Genomic DNA, 10,000 nt, shown 5'->3' with positions numbered 1-10,000 from the left:
ACACTGAGAGTAAAAGGTAGATGGGATACAAGGAGAATAGAAGCATCAGGGAAGAGAGAGGTGAAGGTTTATAAACTAAAAGAGGAGGCAGTTAGGGTAAGATATAAACAGCTTTTGGAGGATAGATGGGCTAATGAGAGCATAGGCAATGGGGACGAAGAGGTATGGGATAGGTTTAAAAATGTAGTGTTAGAGTGTTCAGCAGAAGTTTGTGGTTACAGGAAAGTGGGTGCGGGAGGGAAGAGGAGCGATTGATGGAATGATGATGTAAAGAGAGTAGTAAGGGAGAAAAAGTTAGCATATGAGAAGTTTTTACAAAGTAGAAGTGATGCAAGGAGGGAAGAGTATATGGAGAAAAAGAGAGAGGTTAAGAGAGTAGTGAAGCAATGTAAAAAGAGAGCAAATGAGAGAGTGGGTGAGATGTTATCAACAAATTTTGTTGAAAACAAGAAAAAGTTTTGGAGTGAGATTAACAAGTTAAGGAAGCCTAGAGAACAAATGGATTTGTCAGTTAAAAATAGGAGAGGAGAGTTATTAAATGGAGAGTTAGAGGTATTGGGAAGATGGAGGGAATATTTTGAGGATTTGTTAAATGTTGATGAAGATAGGGAAGCTGTGATTTCGTGTATAGGGCAAGGAGGAATAACATCTTGTAGGAGTGAGGAAGAGCCAGTTGTGAGTGTGGGGAAGCTTGTGAGGCAGTAGGTAAAATGAAAGAGGGTAAGGCAGCCGGGATTGATGGGATAAAGATAGAAATGTTAAAAGCAGGTGGGGATATAGTTTTGGAGTGGTTGGTGCAATTATTTAATAAATGTATGGATGAGGGTAAGATACCTAGGGATTGGCAGAGAGCATGCATAGTTCCTTTGTATAAAGGCAAAGGGGACAAAAGAGAGTGCAAAAATTAAAGGGGGATAAGTCTGTTGAGTATACCTGGTAAAGTGTATGGTAGAGTTATTATTGAAAGAATTAAGAGTAAGACGGAGAATAGGATAGCAGATGAACAAGAAGGCTTTAGGAAAGGTAGGGGGTGTGTGGACCAGGTGTTTACAGTGAAACATATAAGTGAACAGTATTTAGATAAGGCTAAAGAGGTCTTTGTGGCATTTATGGATTTGGAAAAGGCGTATGACAGGGTGGATAGGGGGGCAATGTGGCAGATGTTGCAGGTGTATGGTGTAGGAGGTAGGTTACTGAAAGCAGTGAAGAGTTTTTACGAGGATAGTGACGCTCAAGTTAGAGTATGTAGGAAAGAGGGAAATTATTTCCCAGTAAAAGTAGGCCTTAGACAAGGATGTGTGATGTCACCATGGTTGTTTAATATATTTATAGATGGGGTTGTAAGAGAAGTAAATGCGAGGGTCTTGGCAAGAGGCGTGGAGTTAAAAGATAAAGAATCACACATAAAGTGGGAGTTGTCACAGTGGCTCTCTGCTGATGACACTGTGCTCTTGGGAGATTCTGAAGAGAAGTTGCAGAGATTGGTGGACGAATTTGGTAGGGTGTGCAAAAGAAGAAAATTGAAAGTGAATACAGGAAAGAGTAAGGTTATGAGGATAACAAAAAGATTAGGTGATGAAAAATTGGATATCAGATTGGAGGGAGAGAGTATGGAGGAGGTGAATGTATTCAGATATTTGGGAGTGGACGTGTCAGCGGATGGGTCTATGAAAGATGAGGTGAATCATAGAATTGATGAGGGGAAAAGGGTGAGTGGTGCACTTAGGAGTCTGTGGAGACAAAGAACTTTGTCCTTGGAGGCAAAGAGAGGAATGTATGAGAGTATAGTTTTACCAACGCTCTTATATGGGTGTGAAGCATGGGTGATGAATGTTGCAGCGAGGAGAAGGCTGGAGGCAGTGGAGATGTCATGTCTGAGAGCAATGTGTGGTGTGAATATAATGCAGAGAATTCGTAGTTTGGAAGTTAGGAGGAGGTGCGGGATTACCAAAACTGTTGTCCAGAGGGCTGAGGAAGGGTTGTTGAGGTGGTTCGGACATGTGGAGAGAATGGAGCGAAACAGAATAAGTTCAAGAGTGTATCAGTCTGTAGTGGAAGGAAGGCAGGGTAGGGGTCGGCCTAGGAAAGGTTGGAGGGAGGGGTAAAGGAGGTTTTGTGTGCGAGGGGCTTGGACTTCCAGCAGGCATGCGTGAGCGTGTTTGATAGGAGTGAATGGAGACAAATGGTTTTTAATACTTGACGTGCTGTTGGAGTGTGAGCAAAGTAACATTTATGAAGGGGTTCAGGGAAACCGGCAGGCTGGACTTGAGACCTGGAGATGGGAAGTACAGTGCCTGCACTCTGAAGGAGGGGTGTTAATGTTGCAGTTTAAAAACTGAAGTGTAAAGCACCCTTCTGGCAAGACAGTGATGGAGTGAATGATGGTGAAAGTTTTTCTTTTTCGGGCCACCCTGCCTTGGTGGGAATCGGCCAGCCAGTGATAAAAAAAAAAAATAAAAAATATATATATATATATATATATATATATATATATATATATATATATATATATATATATATATATATATATATATATATATATATATATATATATATATAGATATATATATATATATATATATATATATATATATACCCTGCCTCGGTGGGAGACGGCCGACTTGTTGAAAAAAAAAAAAAAAAAAAAAAATATATATATTTATATATATATATATATATATATATATTTTTTTCAACAAGTCGGCCGTCTCCCACCGAGGCAGGGTGACCCAAAAAAGAAAGAAAATCCCCAAAAAGAAAATACTTTCATCATCATTCAACACTTTCACCACACTCGCACATTATCACTGTTTTTGCAGAGGTGCTCATAATACAACAGTCTAGAAGCATACACATATAAAGATACACAACATATCCCTCCAAACTGCCAATATCCCAAACCCCTCCTTTAAAGTGCAGGCATTGCACTTCCCATTTCCAGGACTCAAGTCCGACTATATGAAAATAATATATATATATATATATATATATATATATATATATATATATATATATATATATATATATATATATATATATATATATATATATATATATATATAATATATATATATATATATAATATATATATATATATATAATATATATATATATATATACATATATATATTTATTATCACACTGGCCGATTCCCACCAAGGCAGGGTGGCCCGAAAAAGAAAAACTTTCACCATCATTCACTCCATCACTGTCTTGCCAGAAGGGTGCTTTACACTACAGTTTTTAAACTGCAACATTAACACCCCTCCTTCAGAGTGCAGGCACTGTACTTCCCATCCCCAGGACTCAAGTCCGGTCTGCCGGTTTCCCTGAACCCCTTCATAAATGTTACTTTGCTCACACTCCAACAGCACGTCAAGTATTAAAAACCATTTGTCTCCATTTACTCCTATCAAACACGCTCATGCATGCCTGCTGGAAGTCCAAGCCCCTCGCACACAAAACCTCCTTTACCCCCTCCCTCCAACCTTTCCTAGGCCGACCCCTACCCCGCCTTCCTTCCACTACAGACTGATACACTCTTGAAGCCATTCTGTTTCGCTCCATTCTCTCTATATGTCCGAACCACCTGAACAACCTTTCCTCAGCCCTCTGGACAACAGTTTTGGTAATCCCGCACCTCCTCCTAACTTCCAAACTACGAATTCTCTGCATTATATTCACACCACACATTGCTCTCAGACATGACATCTCCACTGCCTCCAGCCTTCTTCTCGCTGCAACATTCATCACCCATGCTTCACACCCATATAAGAGCGTTGGTAAAACTATACTCTCATACATTCCCCTCTTTGCCTCCATATATATATATATATATATATATATATATATAAATAATTTGCAAAAGGGGTGAACTTTTAACGAACATTATCTCTCAATCCACAGCAGGATTTGAACCTGCACAAACTATCAAAGAACACAACATTTTCGCCACCCAGACAGATCAATGAGGAAAAGAGATGGAACATTCTCATAGTGATGGAATATTTCAGCAGTGATGAAATATCCCAGCAATGATGGAATATTTTGGCAGTGATGGAATATTTCAGTGATGATGGAATATTTCAGTAGTCAAGGAATATTTCAGCACTGAGATAACATGTAGGCTACACACGTATCACTCATGTTGAGAATATAGGCTACACATCATGGTGGGAGTGTAGGCTACACATCATGGTGGGAGTGTAGGCTACACATCATGGTGGGAGTGTAGGCTACACATCATGGTGGGAGTGTAGGCTACACATCATGGTGGGAGTGTAGGCTACACATCATGGTGGGAGTGCAAGCTACACATCATGGTGGGAGTGTAGGCTACACATCATGGTGGGAGTGTAGGCTACACATCATGGTGGGAGTGTAGGCTACACATCATGGTGGGAGTGTAGGCTACACATGCTGGGAGTGTAAACTACACATCATGGTGGGAGTGTAGGCTACACATCATGGTGGGAGTGTAGGCTACACATCATGGTGGGAGTATAAGCTACACATCATGGTGGGAGTGTAGGCTACACATCATGGTGGGAGTGTAGGCTACACATCATGGTGGGAGTGTAGGCTACACATCATGGTGGGAGTGTAGGCTAAACATCATGATGGGAGTGTAGGCTACACATCATGGTGGGAGTGTAGGCTACACATCATGGTGGGAGTGTAGGCTACACATCATGGTGGGAGTGTAAGCTACACATCATGGTGGGAGTGTAGGCTACACATCATGGTGGGAGTGTAGGCTACACATCATGGTGGTAGTGTAGGCTAAACATCATGGTGGGAGTGTAGGCTAAACATCATGGTGGGAGTGTAGCCTACACATCATGGTGGTAGTGTAGGCTAAACATCATGGTGGGAGTGTAGAATACACATCATGGTGGGTGTAAGCTACACATTATGGTGGGAGTGTAGAATACACATCATGGTGGGAGTGTAAGCTACACATCATGGTGGGAGTGTAAGCTACACATTATGGTGGGAGTGTAAGCTACACATTATGGTGGGAGTGTAAGCTACACATCATGGTGGGAGTGTAAGCTACACATCATGGTGGGAGTGTAAGCTACACATCATGGTGGGAGTGTAAGCTACACATTATGGTGGGAGTGTAAGCTACACATCATGGTGGGAGTGTAAGCTACACATCATGGTGGGAGTGTAAGCTACACATTATGGTGGGAGTGTAAGCTACACATTATGGTGGGAGTGTAAGCTACACATTATGGTGGAAGTGTATGCTACACATCATGGTGGGAGTGTAAGCTACACATTATGGTGGGAGTGTAAGCTACACATCATGGTGGGAGTGTAGAATACACATCATGGTGGGAGTGTACACTACACATTATGGTGGGAGTGTAGAATACACATCATGGTGGGAGTGTACGCTACACATTATGGTGGGAGTGTAAGCTACACATTATGGTGGGAGTGTAAGCTACACATCATGGTGGGAGTGTAGAATACACATCATGGTGGGAGTGTAAGCTACACATTATGGTGGGAGTGTAAGCTACACATTATGATGGGAGTGTAAGCTACACATTATGATGGGAGTGTAGGCTACACATTATGATGGGAGTGTAAGCTACACATTATGATGGGAGTGTAAGCTACACATTATGATGGGAGTGTAAGCTACACATTATGATGGGAGTGTAAGCTACACATTATGATGGGAGTGTAGGCTACACATTATGATGGGAGTGTAAGCTACACATTATGATGGGAGTGTAAGCTACACATTATGATGGGAGTGTAAGCTACACATTATGATGGGAGTGTAAGCTACACATTATGATGGGAGTGTAAGCTACACATTATGATGGGAGTGTAGGCTACACATCATGATGGGAGTGTAAGCTACACATTATGATGGGAGTGTAAGCTACACATTATGATGGGAGTGTAAGCTACACATTATGATGGGAGTGTAAGCTACACATTATGATGGGAGTGTAAGCTACACATTATGATGGGAGTGTAAGCTACACATTATGATGGGAGTGTAAGCTACACATTATGATGGGAGTGTAAGCTACACATTATGATGGGAGTGTAAGCTACACATTATGATGGGAGTGTAAGCTACACATTATGATGGGAGTGTAAGCTACACATTATGATGGGAGTGTAAGCTACACATTATGATGGGAGTGTAAGCTACACATTATGATGGGAGTGTAAGCTACACATTATGATGGGAGTGTAAGCTACACATTATGATGGGAGTGTAAGCTACACATTATGATGGGAGTGTAAGCTACACATTATGATGGGAGTGTAAGCTACACATTATGATGGGAGTGTAAGCTACACATTATGATGGGAGTGTAAGCTACACATTATGATGGGAGTGTAAGCTACACATTATGGTGGAAGTGTAAGCTACACATCATGGTGGGAGTGTAGAATACACATCATGGTGGGAGTGTAAGCTACACATTATGATGGGAGTGTAAGCTACACATTATGATGGGAGTGTAGGCTACACATTATGATGGGAGTGTAGGCTACACATTATGATGGGAGTGTAAGCTACACATTATGATGGGAGTGTAAGCTACACATTATGATGGGAGTGTATGCTACACGTTATGGTGGGAGTGTAAGCTACACATCATGGTGGGAGTGTAGAATACACATCATGGTGGGAGTGTAAGCTACACATTATGGTGGGAGTGTAAGCTACACATTATGGTGGGAGTGTAAGCTACACATTATGATGGGAGTGTAGGCTACATCTTATAGTAATCAGAACAACAAAGTTATCAGTATGTTTTTAAACTACCACATGATATGGGTCGAGAATGGGGGGAGGATGTGAGGGGAAACCCTGAACATGGGTGACAGCTGTAAGAGAAACCCTGAACATGGGTGGTGTGGAAGAAAACCCTGAATTTGGGTGGAGGGTGTGGGAGAAACCCTGAACATGGGTGGTGTGGGAGAAACTCAAAACATGGGTGGAGGGTGTGGGAGAAAACTCTGAAGATGGGTGGAGGGTGTGGAATAAACCCTGAACATGGGAGGAGGTGTTGAAAACTGCGAGAGAAGTCGTAATAAAAACATCATTCACTAATATGCAAAGCGTAAGTCACATAGAATTCCCTATGTGATGCAGCTGCAGTTATTACTGCAGTAAAAACTAATAAAAGAGAGACGGTATTGTTAGTTTGGGATTGTTTACCATACGTCTGTGTGATGCTACACCGCCCTGCGGGGAGAAGACAGTGTCATAATGCTCAGATTGACTTTATAATAAATATTCCTTACCCATGATGATTAGTGTTTAAGTTAGTAAGTGTGAGAGACGCTAGGTAAGTGTGAGGGATGCTAGGTAAGTGTGAGGGATGCTAGGTAAGTGTGAGGGATGCTAGGTAAGTGTGAGGGATGCTAGGTAAGTGTGAGGGATGGTGTGAGGGATGCTAGGTAAGTGTGAGGGATGCTAGGTAAGTGTGAGGGATGCTAGGTAAGTGTGAGGGATGCTAGGTAAGTGTGAGGGATGCTAGGTAAGTGTGAGGGATGCTAGGTAAGTGTGAGGGATGCTAGGTAAGTGTGAGGGATGCTAGATAAGTGTGAGGGATGCTAGGTAAGTGTGAGGGATGCTAGGTAAGTGTGAGGGATGCTAGGTAAGTGTGAGGGATGCTAGGTAAGTGTGAGGGATGCTAGGTAAGTGTGAGGGATGCTAGGTAAGTGTGAGGGATGCTAGGTAAGTGTCAGGGATGCTAGGTAAGTGTGAGGGATGCTAAGTAACTGTGAGGGATGGTAAGTGTGAGGGATGCTAGGTAAGTGTGAGGGATGCTAAGTGTGAGGGATGGTGAGTGTGAGGGATGCTAGGTAAGTGTGAGGGATGCTAGGTAAGTGTAAGGGATGCTAGGTAAGTGTGAGGGATGCTAGGTAAGTGTGAGGGATGCTAAGTGTGAGGGATGGTGAGTGTGAGGGATGCTAGGTAAGTGTGAGGGATGCTAGGTAAGTGTAAGGGATGCTAGGTAAGTGTGAGGGATGCTAGGTAAGTGTGAGGGATGCTAGGTAAGTGTGAGGGATGCTAGGTAAGTGTGAGGGATGGTAAGTGTGAGGGATGCTAGGTAAGTGTGAGGGATGGTAAGTGTGAGGGATGCTAGGTAAGTGTGAGGGATGACAAGTGTGAGATATGCTAGGTAAGTGTGAGGGATGCTAGGTAAGTGTGAGGGATGCTAGGTAAGTGTGAGGGATGCTAGGTAAGTATGAGGGATGCTAGGTAAGTGTGAGGGATGCTAGGTAAGTGTGAGGGATGGTAGGTAGTGTGAGGGATGCTAGGTAAGTGTGAGGGATGCTAGGTAAGTGTGAGGGATGCTAGGTAAGTGTGAGGGATGCTAATTAAGTGTGAGGGATGCTAGGTAAGTGTGAGGGATGCTAGGTAACTGTGAGGGATGGTAAGTGTGAGGGATGCTAGGTAAGTGTGAGGGATGGTAAGTGTGAGGGCTGCTAGGTAAGTGTGAGGGATGCTAGGTGAGTGTAAAAGATGCTAGGTAAGTGTGAGGGATGCTAGGTAAGTGTGAGAGATGCTAGTAAGTGTGAGGGATGCTAGGTAAGTGTGAGGGATGGTAAGTGTGAAGGATGCTAGGTAAGTGTGAGGGATGCTACTTAAGTGTGAGGAATGCTAGGTAAGTGTGAGGGATGCTAGGTAAATGTGAGGGATGGTAAGTGTGAGGGATGCTAGGTAAGTGTGAGGGATGCTAGGTAAGTGTGAGGGATGGTAAGTGTGAGATATGCTAGGTAAGTGTGAGGGATGCTACTTAAGTGTGAGGGATGGTATGTGTGAGAGATGCTAGGTAAGTGTGATGGATGGTGTGAGAGATGCTAGGTAAGTGTGAGGAATGGTAGATGTGAGGGATGGTAAGTGTGAGGGATGTTAAGTATGAGAGATGCTAAGTGTGAGGGATGGTGTGAGAGATGATAGGTAAGTGTGAGGGATGGTAAGTGTGAGGGATGGTAAGTGTGAGGGATGTTAGGTGTGAGGAATGGTAAGTGTGAGGGATGCTAGGTAAGTGTGAGGTATCCTAGATAAGTGTGAGGGATGCTGGGTAAGAGTGAGGGATGCTACGTAAGTGTAAGGGATGTTAAGTGTGAGGGATGATAGGTAAGTGTGAGGGATGGTAAGTGTGAGGGATGCTATGTAAGTGTAAGGGATGTTAAGTGTGAGGGATGCTAGGTAAGTGTGAGGGATGCTAGGTAAGTGTGAGGGATGGTAAGAGTGAGGGATGCTAGGTAAGTGTGATGGATGGTGTGAGAGATGCTAGGTAAGTGTGAGGAATGGTAGGTGTGAGGGATGGTAAGTGTGAGGGATGTTAAGTATGAGAGATGCTAAGTGTGAGGGATGGTGTGAGAGATGATAGGTAAGTGTGAGGGATGGTAAGTGTGAGGGATGGTAAGTGTGAGGGATGTTAGGTGTGAGGAATGGTAAGTGTGAGGGATGCTAGGTAAGTGTGAGGTATCCTAGATAAGTGTGAGGGATGCTGGGTAAGAGTGAGGGATGCTACGTAAGTGTAAGGGATGTTAAGTGTGAGGGATGATAGGTAAGTGTGAGGGATGGTAAGTGTGAGGGATGCTATGTAAGTGTAAGGGATGTTAAGTGTGAGGGATGCTAGGTAAGTGTGAGGGATGCTAGGTAAGTGTGAGGGATGGTAAGAGTGAGGGATGCTAGGTAAGCGTGAGGGATGGTAAGTGTGAGGGGTGGTAAGTGTGAGGGATATTAGGTAAGTGTGAGGGATGCTAGGTAAGTGTGAGGGATGCTAAGTGTGAGGGACGATAAGTGTGAGGGATGGTAAGTGTGAGGGATGCTAAGTGTGAGGGACGATAAGTGTGAGGGACGATAAGTGTGAGGGATGGTAAGTGTGAGGGATAAGTGTAAGGGATGGTAAGTGTAAGGGATGGTAAGTGTGAGGGATATGTGTGAGGGATGATAAGTGTGAGGGATGGTAAATGTGAGGGATAAGTGAGAGGG

The 10,000-nt window shown here is 43.3% G+C and overlaps 1 protein-coding gene across 16 annotated transcripts in view; it reads right to left on the bottom strand.

Moving 5' to 3' along the window:
- LOC128703610 (calbindin-32) overlaps window positions 1-10,000 on the bottom strand; it is a 474,209-nt gene that overhangs the window by 104,266 nt on the left and 359,943 nt on the right. The gene's annotated exons all lie outside the window — the stretch shown is intronic.

The sequence above is a fragment of the Cherax quadricarinatus genome, chromosome 76 (genome assembly GCF_038502225.1).
Source record: "Cherax quadricarinatus isolate ZL_2023a chromosome 76, ASM3850222v1, whole genome shotgun sequence".
Lineage (NCBI taxonomy): Eukaryota > Metazoa > Arthropoda > Malacostraca > Decapoda > Parastacidae > Cherax > Cherax quadricarinatus.
This window is presented reverse-complemented; position numbering and strand designations above follow the sequence as displayed.